The sequence below is a fragment of the Nilaparvata lugens genome, unplaced genomic scaffold, assembly GCF_014356525.2.
Source record: "Nilaparvata lugens isolate BPH unplaced genomic scaffold, ASM1435652v1 scaffold7692, whole genome shotgun sequence".
Lineage (NCBI taxonomy): Eukaryota > Metazoa > Arthropoda > Insecta > Hemiptera > Delphacidae > Nilaparvata > Nilaparvata lugens.
In genome coordinates, this window is record NW_024093440.1 from 1 (window position 1) to 8,741 (window position 8,741).

The 8,741-nt window shown below is 31.6% G+C and overlaps 1 long non-coding RNA gene across 1 annotated transcript; it reads right to left on the bottom strand.

Moving 5' to 3' along the window:
• Positions 1-3,985: 3,985 nt before the first annotated feature.
• LOC111053255 lies at positions 3,986-5,538 on the bottom strand. The gene is made up of 3 exons (XR_005574113.1): positions 5,333-5,538; positions 5,076-5,187; positions 3,986-4,015 (listed from the first exon to the last, which is right to left on the bottom strand). It is a non-coding gene; the product is annotated as an uncharacterized LOC111053255 (long non-coding RNA).
• Positions 5,539-8,741: the final 3,203 nt, after the last annotated feature.

Consider the following 8,741-nt stretch of genomic DNA (forward strand, 5'->3'; position numbering starts at 1 on the left):
CGATAAACGATTATTAATAATATTAAATATTTTGCTTTTTATACAATATTTGAACAAAAAATTAAAATGAAAATTATAATATGTCCACATAAATAATTTTGAAACCCTGAATGATCATAAATGTGAAATATTATACTAAATGATAATGAAATGCAGATATATTGTATTATGAAATGATTGTGAATAGAAGACCAATTGTCTGAAATTATTGAAATTATTTTTGTTGTGATGATCTGATGTTTTTTTTTCAATTTTGATAATGATACAGGGTGTTATGAAATTTATGTAACATGTATTTGTTAAGTTCTAAATTTTGAAGAATGGATTAAATTTTGTTATTTGAACAGTGAATAAATGGAAATGAAATTATTTTTTTATTAAAATTTTGTAATTGATGTCTCCATTGAGTTTGAGGAAATTTCACACAATTATGTATTGTGACTGTATAATAAGATGTTAACAAATTTCATTTTTATATTGATTATATACTTAGAAATAATTTTTCATGTGTATTAGTTTGTATTGGTACCTAATCAAAATTGTCTTATTAGTTTATAAGCATTTTAAAATAACAGGTACAGCATGGACATTAACATCAAATAATTATCACGTGAATCTCAAAATCAACAACAAGTGAACGCATGAAGAGTGTTAAGAACATTGACTCATCAATTGAATATCTACGCCAATATCTACGCTGATGCCTACACCAATGCCAACGCCAATATCTACACCAATAAATATGCCGATATCTACACTGATGTGTACACCAATGTCTGCACCAATGTCGAAGCCAATGCCTACGACAATACTGATGCCAATGCCTGCGCCAATGTTGATGCCAATGCCGACACCAATGCATACGCCAATGACAATGCCAATGCCTATTGCTGACCATGTAACTCAAACTTCAACACTACCACATTACCTGGAGGTAATTGCCATCCATGTTCACGTTCACAACTTTGAATTCAGAATAACAGTCACAGTATCATGAAAGAAATTGATTCAAAAAATCCTCTCCTAAATTATTCCTGTATGCAGAACTCTAAACCTTGAAAGCTGAAAATATCAAAAAACCAAACCTTACCTAAATTAATCCTCACCTAAGTTGATCCTGTATGCAGCGTCTATCTCTTTTCCAAAAAACAAATTACATTGTTATTTCAAGCCTGAAATGTACATTGTATAATTATATGATACAAAATTTACGTGACTCTGTTCGAGTTTGGTATGCAGCCGTCTACTACAAGCTGAGGCAATGCTAACTGAGATGTCACTGTTATTGATTTGGTATGCAGTCGTTTTACTACAAGCATGAGGCATGCTAACTGAAGTGTCACCTGTATCGATTTGGTATGCATCAGTCGACTACAAGTATCAGCCAACACTACGTGCATCCAGATCACCCCAACACTACGTGCATCAGATCAGCCCAACACTAGAGTATTATCAGCCCAACCTGATGTCATCACACTGGAGTCACACTTAACTGAAATTCATACTGAGTGCCTTAATGGACTGTTTTCCAAAATTTGCATCAATAAAATCAACCGTGTCAATAGTGAAAGAATGAACATTTTTGATTTATTGAAATTTTATGTGAAAATTAAATGTAACCAATTCATCAATTTATTAAAAAAAAATTTTTTTTTATTCAACATACTAAATTTTCATGCAATAAAAAATGAGTTTTTCTATCTATTAAATTATGTGCAATTTCAAAAACTATTCTTTATATATATATTAAACTTCTGTTGAGATATTTTCCTTAAATTATAAAGCTAAATCAAAAGTAATTTTGATATTCTATACTTTGAAATATTGTTTGGAAACGTATAACAAATGCTATTGATGAATTTTTATAATAATTTTCAATATTATGGATGACATGTAATGTTTTTTATAGAAAATTGTTACTGTTCTCGAATTTAATTTCAACAATTTCTATATGTTTCAATGTAATTTTTTTTTCTTTAATTCTCAACAGTAAAATTTTTATGTCAAAGGGGGTATTTGTAATATTACATTTTTTCTTGATTAAAATCGAATCTTCAATTCGAGATCTATAAACTTGATAGTAAATATCAGAGTAATCGATATGTGGACAACTTTTAACTGAGAATTTATCGTAAATAATTGTGTTGCACATTCCATGGTATCACCGAAACAGAGTTAACAGAATTAACAGATAAATAGATCATTATAAATATAGAGGATATATAAATTTAAAATAACAGTTTCTAAATAAGGTTTTATTAAGAACAAATGTAAAATGTAAATTCTGAACTTGTAATTTATAATTTTTTGGAATTTATATCGGTGACGTGTTCATAATGTCGTCACTGGTTTGAGGTGTGGCTTTGCTCTGTCTTGTTAGGGCTTCTCTCTAAAAAATGGTGGCTGGCTATGTGTTCTAATTTTGTGCTCTCTGAATATTTTTCTGTTTAAGTAAAATTTTTAATGTTTTAATTTGAGATTTGAACAGTTTTATGGTGTTCTAAGTTTGTATAATTTGATTTGTGTGTCTACAAGCCTATAGCCATTGTTTTCAACTATATAACTGGATAAGTATTTTAGCTTGTAATGATGCTAGATGTTTAAGTGTGTAAGGTATTGTTTTGTGGATTTGTGTTTTATATTGCCAAAATTCTTATGAAGATTATAAGTTGATTTGCTCTGAAAACTGGATTTCTCACTCATAAGCAATAGATCCATTCATAATTTATCAAGAATCTACTATTTTGGAGCCGATAGCTTCCTTTAGGTTAATAGGTGAGAAATGCTATCCAACCAATTTAGGAGAAATTGGTAGCACACCAAACTATACAACTAGATTCGATCCATTGTGCTTTCAACACTCTTGCAGAGTACAGGTAACACCTGCTCCTGAATGAGTAAAATATGGATATATATTGTGTGGAAAACATGTTTTCGCCCCACTTGGATGTAATGAGCTGGTTTACGTGCGTCATATGGAGGCCGAAAGTGATTGTTTTCTGACCAGGCCGGTAAAATTTTTACGGCCCTAGGGCTGTAAAATAACCTTGAAGTCAGCTGATTCTGATTTGATGTGAACGTGTTTACAAATAGTTTATGAAACGGGATCAGTTATGCTTCTAGAATTCAATAAAGTTTTTGCAATAAGATACTATCATTTTATTTGGATGAATGAAATACAAATAATGAGATATTATAAACTATTCAAATTCAATTTTCAGAGTATAATAGAATCTAACCTCAAACCTCCTAGTACAGCGTTTATCATGGAACATGGTGGATAAACGAAATCATTTTATGCTTTTAGAATTCAATAAGTATTCTGTAATAATATACTATCATTTTATTTGGATGAATAGAATACAGATAAGATATATATTATAAACTATTCAAATAATTCTATTTTCAGAGTAGGATAGAACTTCTAACCTAAACTTCCGTTGACATTCAGATTGGCCAAATTTCAAGTGTGCTAAAACAGCTGATCAAAAACTTTTCATTCTTTGTGTTTATCATTCAATAATCAAAACATTTATAATAATATCATCTTATTGTCATATGGAAGAATAAAAAGTATAAACTCAACCTCTTACATAATTGAACATAATCTTTTAGGTTATTTAGACAAATCAGAATAAAAAATAAAAATACTTGACAATTCTTGATATTCAGATTACCTCAGATTTGCTAGAGCTATGACCTTCCACTTTTGCTTTCGGAAGTGCTTAAATAGACAATTATTCTCATATATATATTGTTTATTTTCCTGTGTGGCGAAAAATAACGTTCTCACCATGGGCAAAATGTTTTTTTCCGGCTCTCAATCTTTTCTAGTCCTCGCCTATGGCCTCGGACTTGAAAACCGATTTCGAGCCAGAAAAGTCCCATTTTCGGCCCTAGGTGCGAAATATACTATTTCACTATGACTTATTGAGACATGAGAGACTTGAGATGAAATAATTGAAACAGATCATTCAAAAACTGGTTACAGATTCTACTTTGGCTATTCTACCACCTGAAATACAAGCACATGAATATTCACTCAAGTGTTGTGAGTAAAGGTCAAGGAGAGGCAAAAGAGGAGGAGGAGTAGAAGGAGGAGGTGGAGGAGGATGATGTAGAGGAGAATGGGATGAGGTGTGAGAGGAAGAGGAGGTACAAGAAAAGGAGGAGGAGGAAGAGTTAGAGGACCAGTAGGAGGATGAGGAGATGGGAGAGAAGTAAAATGTGGATGAGAAGAAGGAGGAAGAGAAAGCAGTGGAAGAATATGAGGTGGAAGAGGATGAGGAGAAGGAGGAGGATGGGAGAGAGTACAATGAGGAGGAGAAAAGTGAAATTCAAAGAAAAAATGAAGGATAAAAATAAAATCCAAAAAATACAAAGTAAAACCCAAGAACTAAGAATTGCATATATATTGTTGCGGTGAGAATCTATACACATTGTCAATTTTAATAATATGTTTAATAATGAAAAAATCTATTCCATGGCATATCAAATCTATTGAATTCAGAATTTATCATAATTAGCAATGAAACAAAAATAAATATTGGTTCTGTTAGTGAACATGGTTAGATAACTTGCATCATAGATATCTACTAGGGAGAATATTGGGAATAAATAAGTGGCAACAATACGTTCCTATCATTTCCACTGATTTCATAGGGTGAATGTCACAACAGTGTTTGCACACCCTGCTGTTAGCTGCTCTCATTTCAGGAGATTCCTAAATGTTTATTTATTCATTTATTTATTCATTTATTTATTACAGTACAAAGGAGACTACAGACATAAGGCCCAAAACAGTCTTCACTACAATTTACAATCGTATTAAGCAAGTTATTAAAAAAAAGAGATACAGTAAATGCAATTTACAAATACATAAGAAAAATATGAGGAAAGCATAGGTAATTGAAAGTAATCTAAGTATGAGTAATAAATATGAGACAGTTCCTGTGATTGGTGCAGTTGAAGGCTACTTGAAACACACAGCTAATGAAAATTTAAGGAAAGAATGCAAATACAAGTTGAATTATGAATTACATACTACACATCAACAATGTTATCACTACACTTACCACACACTTCTTGTTCAATGGCCTTGGTCAAACTGGAATCTGATTTTCCACTCAATGAATTGTGCTCTGAGACTGGTGATTGGCTATCAGTCCCCTGGTCACATGTGGACATCTGCAATGGATTAGAATGGCTTCAGTTAGCAAAAACATTCCAAAGTGACTTCAAGTATTGAAAACTCACAGAATGGATTACTAAATGGAAATCAATTTCAGTAGTGACAAGAATCTATTTATCATGATTATAGATCATGACCTACCGACTGTTTCCAGGCAGCCGGGATCGACGACTTGAAGTGTCCATCTAAAACATAAGAGTTGCTGAGAAAAAATATCTTGTTCAGGCCGATATTCGAGCCCAGGTCTCTAAATTATGAAGCCAGCATCCAATCCACTCGACTATAACCACTCCTTCAGATCAGATGAATCTAACAGATGAAAATGGCATAAATGTCCGAAACATGTTGTGATAAAATATTTCAAAAAAAAGGTACTCAGATTTTTATTTCTTTATATTTATATTACAAGTAGCCCTATACAGAAAAGAGATAAATCAGATGAATCTACTCTCATAAAGATCCTGGAGAACGATGAAATTTGCTCGGTGCAACTATAGAGGAAAGATAGCTTAATACCATGAAATTGAGTGTTTTGTATGTTCCAAATTTCACTGCTTACTCAAGCTAATCTTCTTCTCTATACTTATAAAAGGCGAAGCCCCGACAGACTGAAATCACACCACAGCCCAAACAACTGAGCCTAAAAACTTGAAATTTTGCACGATTGTTTATGGTAGCCTGAAAACATCCACTAAGAAAGGATTTTCCGAAATTTGCCCCCCTGAGAGAGCTGGGGCCCCACAAAATTTTGTACTTTTTAACCGCTCACTGCACAGCAAAGTCATGAGGAACTTTTTTGTTCAGCTACGAAAAAAAATCTCTATACTTATAAAAGGCTAAGGGCTAAAGTGCACGTCCAGTGCAACATACCTGTCATCAAGTTTTTGGTTGGGATCGATTTAGTATGTTATTTTGAGCACAAAATCACAAAAATTAAACGGCGCTCACTATTGTTTTTAAAATAAACTAAGTTCAAAGTAGCAGAACTTTACATGCATTTAACCTACAAGTAGCAACCATAAGTAGCTAAGGTTAGGAAAAGCTTCAGGTTAGGAAAAGCTTTATGTTGGGAAAGCTTAGGTTAGGAAAAGCTTTGGGCTAGGAAAACTCAGATTAAGAATATCATAATTAAATTTGATGATTTCAATAATCAAAATAGCTTCTACTCATAGGTTAAATGCATGTAAAATTGTGCTACTTTGAACTTAGTTTATTTAAAAAACAATAGTGAGCGCTGTTTAATTTTTGTTATTTTGTGCTCAAAATAAGATACTAAATCGATCCCAACCAAAAATTTGATAATAGGTATGTTGGCACTGGACGTGCACTTACACCAGGCTAAGCCCCGACAGACTGAAATCACACCACAGCCCAAACTACTGAGCCTAAAAACTTGAAATTTTGCACGATTGTTTATGGTAGCCTGAAAACATCCACTAAGAAAGGATTTTCCGAAATTTGCCCCCCTGAGGGAGCTGGGGCCCCACAAAATTTTGTACTTTTTAACCGCTCATTGCACAGCAAAGTCATGAGGAACTTTTTTGTTCAGCTACGAAAAAAAATTAGATCTATGCAGAAAAATTTCGATCAGGAGCACAGGGGGGTCCAGGAGAGGGCATTTTTCAAAAATTTTGATGTAAAATCACACTACAGCTCAAACTAATTGTCCTACAGACTTGAAACTTTGCACAAATATTCTTCAAACATGCTAGACGCGCACTAAGAACGGATTTTGAGATATTTTGCCTCTAAGGGTTTCAAATGATGAAAAAGGATCATATTAAGTAAGGTTATGAACATGGTAAGGTGAGTGCCATATGGAAATGAGATAATTTATTTATTGACATGTGATATTCTAACATATATGTTGTAATCATTGGAAATAACAAAATAATATGATAGAAATTCAAAAAAGAACATCTGTTCTATTATTGCTTTCTACCTGATTCCACTCAACCTCAATAATATCGTTCTGATGATTGATAATATGTTTAATAATATTATTATTATTGATATAATAAAAGTATTGTTTTAATAATTAATTATTATCATTAATATAATAATAGTATTGTTTTGGTAATCAATAAATATTTTTATTTTCACTAACTCTGTATAATATTTATAATGGTGAATGTAAAACAGCTGCATCAAAGAAATTATCTCAAAAACATATGTTTAGGAAAACCAGTTTTGAACTTCGTTTTCCTGATGCAATGTATAAGCCTACACGTGGTATGTATGATTAATTTTTCAGCTAGAACAGTTTTTTGAGACTGCTAAATAAACGTCTACAGTTTTATCAATGCTGTATCGGCAATATGAAAACGCATGCAGTTAATATGTCTTTAAATAAAGGTGTTGATATCTACATGATAATTATTCTCTACCATTTTTATTTAATTGAAATTTCAAAATTATTCAAGCCTTGATAGAATGATTGACTCACTGTACAGTCAGTCGGAAATTTTGAAATTGAAATGAAGGTATTTTGGCAAACTGAACAAAAAAGTAAGGTTCTATGCACCTTTTTGATATTATTTCTTCAAATGAAAAATGAGTTTTGTGGGTTGTCAAAACTCCCCCTGAAAGAGAACTATTCATTTTATCCTATCTTTTAGTAAAATAACAATGATTTCTGCATTACATCTGATAACATCTATCTTGCCAACAAGAATCGAACTCTTTGTGAATTTAGATATGACCTACACTTTAGATTTATATAATTCTATTAATAAATTCATGGAAATTGAAGTACTTTTTTCATAAGTTGATGAAATTGATTATCAATAGAAAAAATGATTATAATTTTATCAATACAGAATTAGTTGAATGAATTGTCGATGTACTGAGTTCTTGGTCAACAATAATTCAATATTGGTATTTATCCAATCATTATTTTTTCAGAAGTTATTTCATTTGAATTAGAACATATTATTATAAGCTCCTATCAATTTATCATTCGTAACAATGAATTCTTCAAACAAATTCAAATTCTTATTCAAAAAAAAAAAATTAACAATCAAATGCATTCCAAAAATCAAATACAATATTGTTTCCTAATTTCTAATATGTGTTCCCTATAGGCTACCCTGTGTGGGGACACTTGAATATATATAATAAAATATTTATATACAAATTTAAATATTATATCATGAAGAACATAATAATTGAATATGGTATTATATTGAAATAAGTCAATATGTCAATATTTATAATCATTCTTGCACACATTCATACGCACACACATTCACATATGCGCACACATTCATACGCACACACATTCACACATGCGCACAAACACACACACACACACACACACACACTTACATACACTTACACAAAACTTAAAACTATATACGGAGTGGTTGCTGTTTTTTTTTCATATTTAGTTCAATTTTATTCATAGTTAACGTTTCGTTTTTTTTTCAAAGTGCTGATGTAATTAGACCATAAATGAATGCGTTTTGAAGAAAGAGACAGTGATTAAAATTTGATACTGTCTTACTGTTTACGCATACCGGACGGGATTTGTGAGTTCAATGATCTTTGA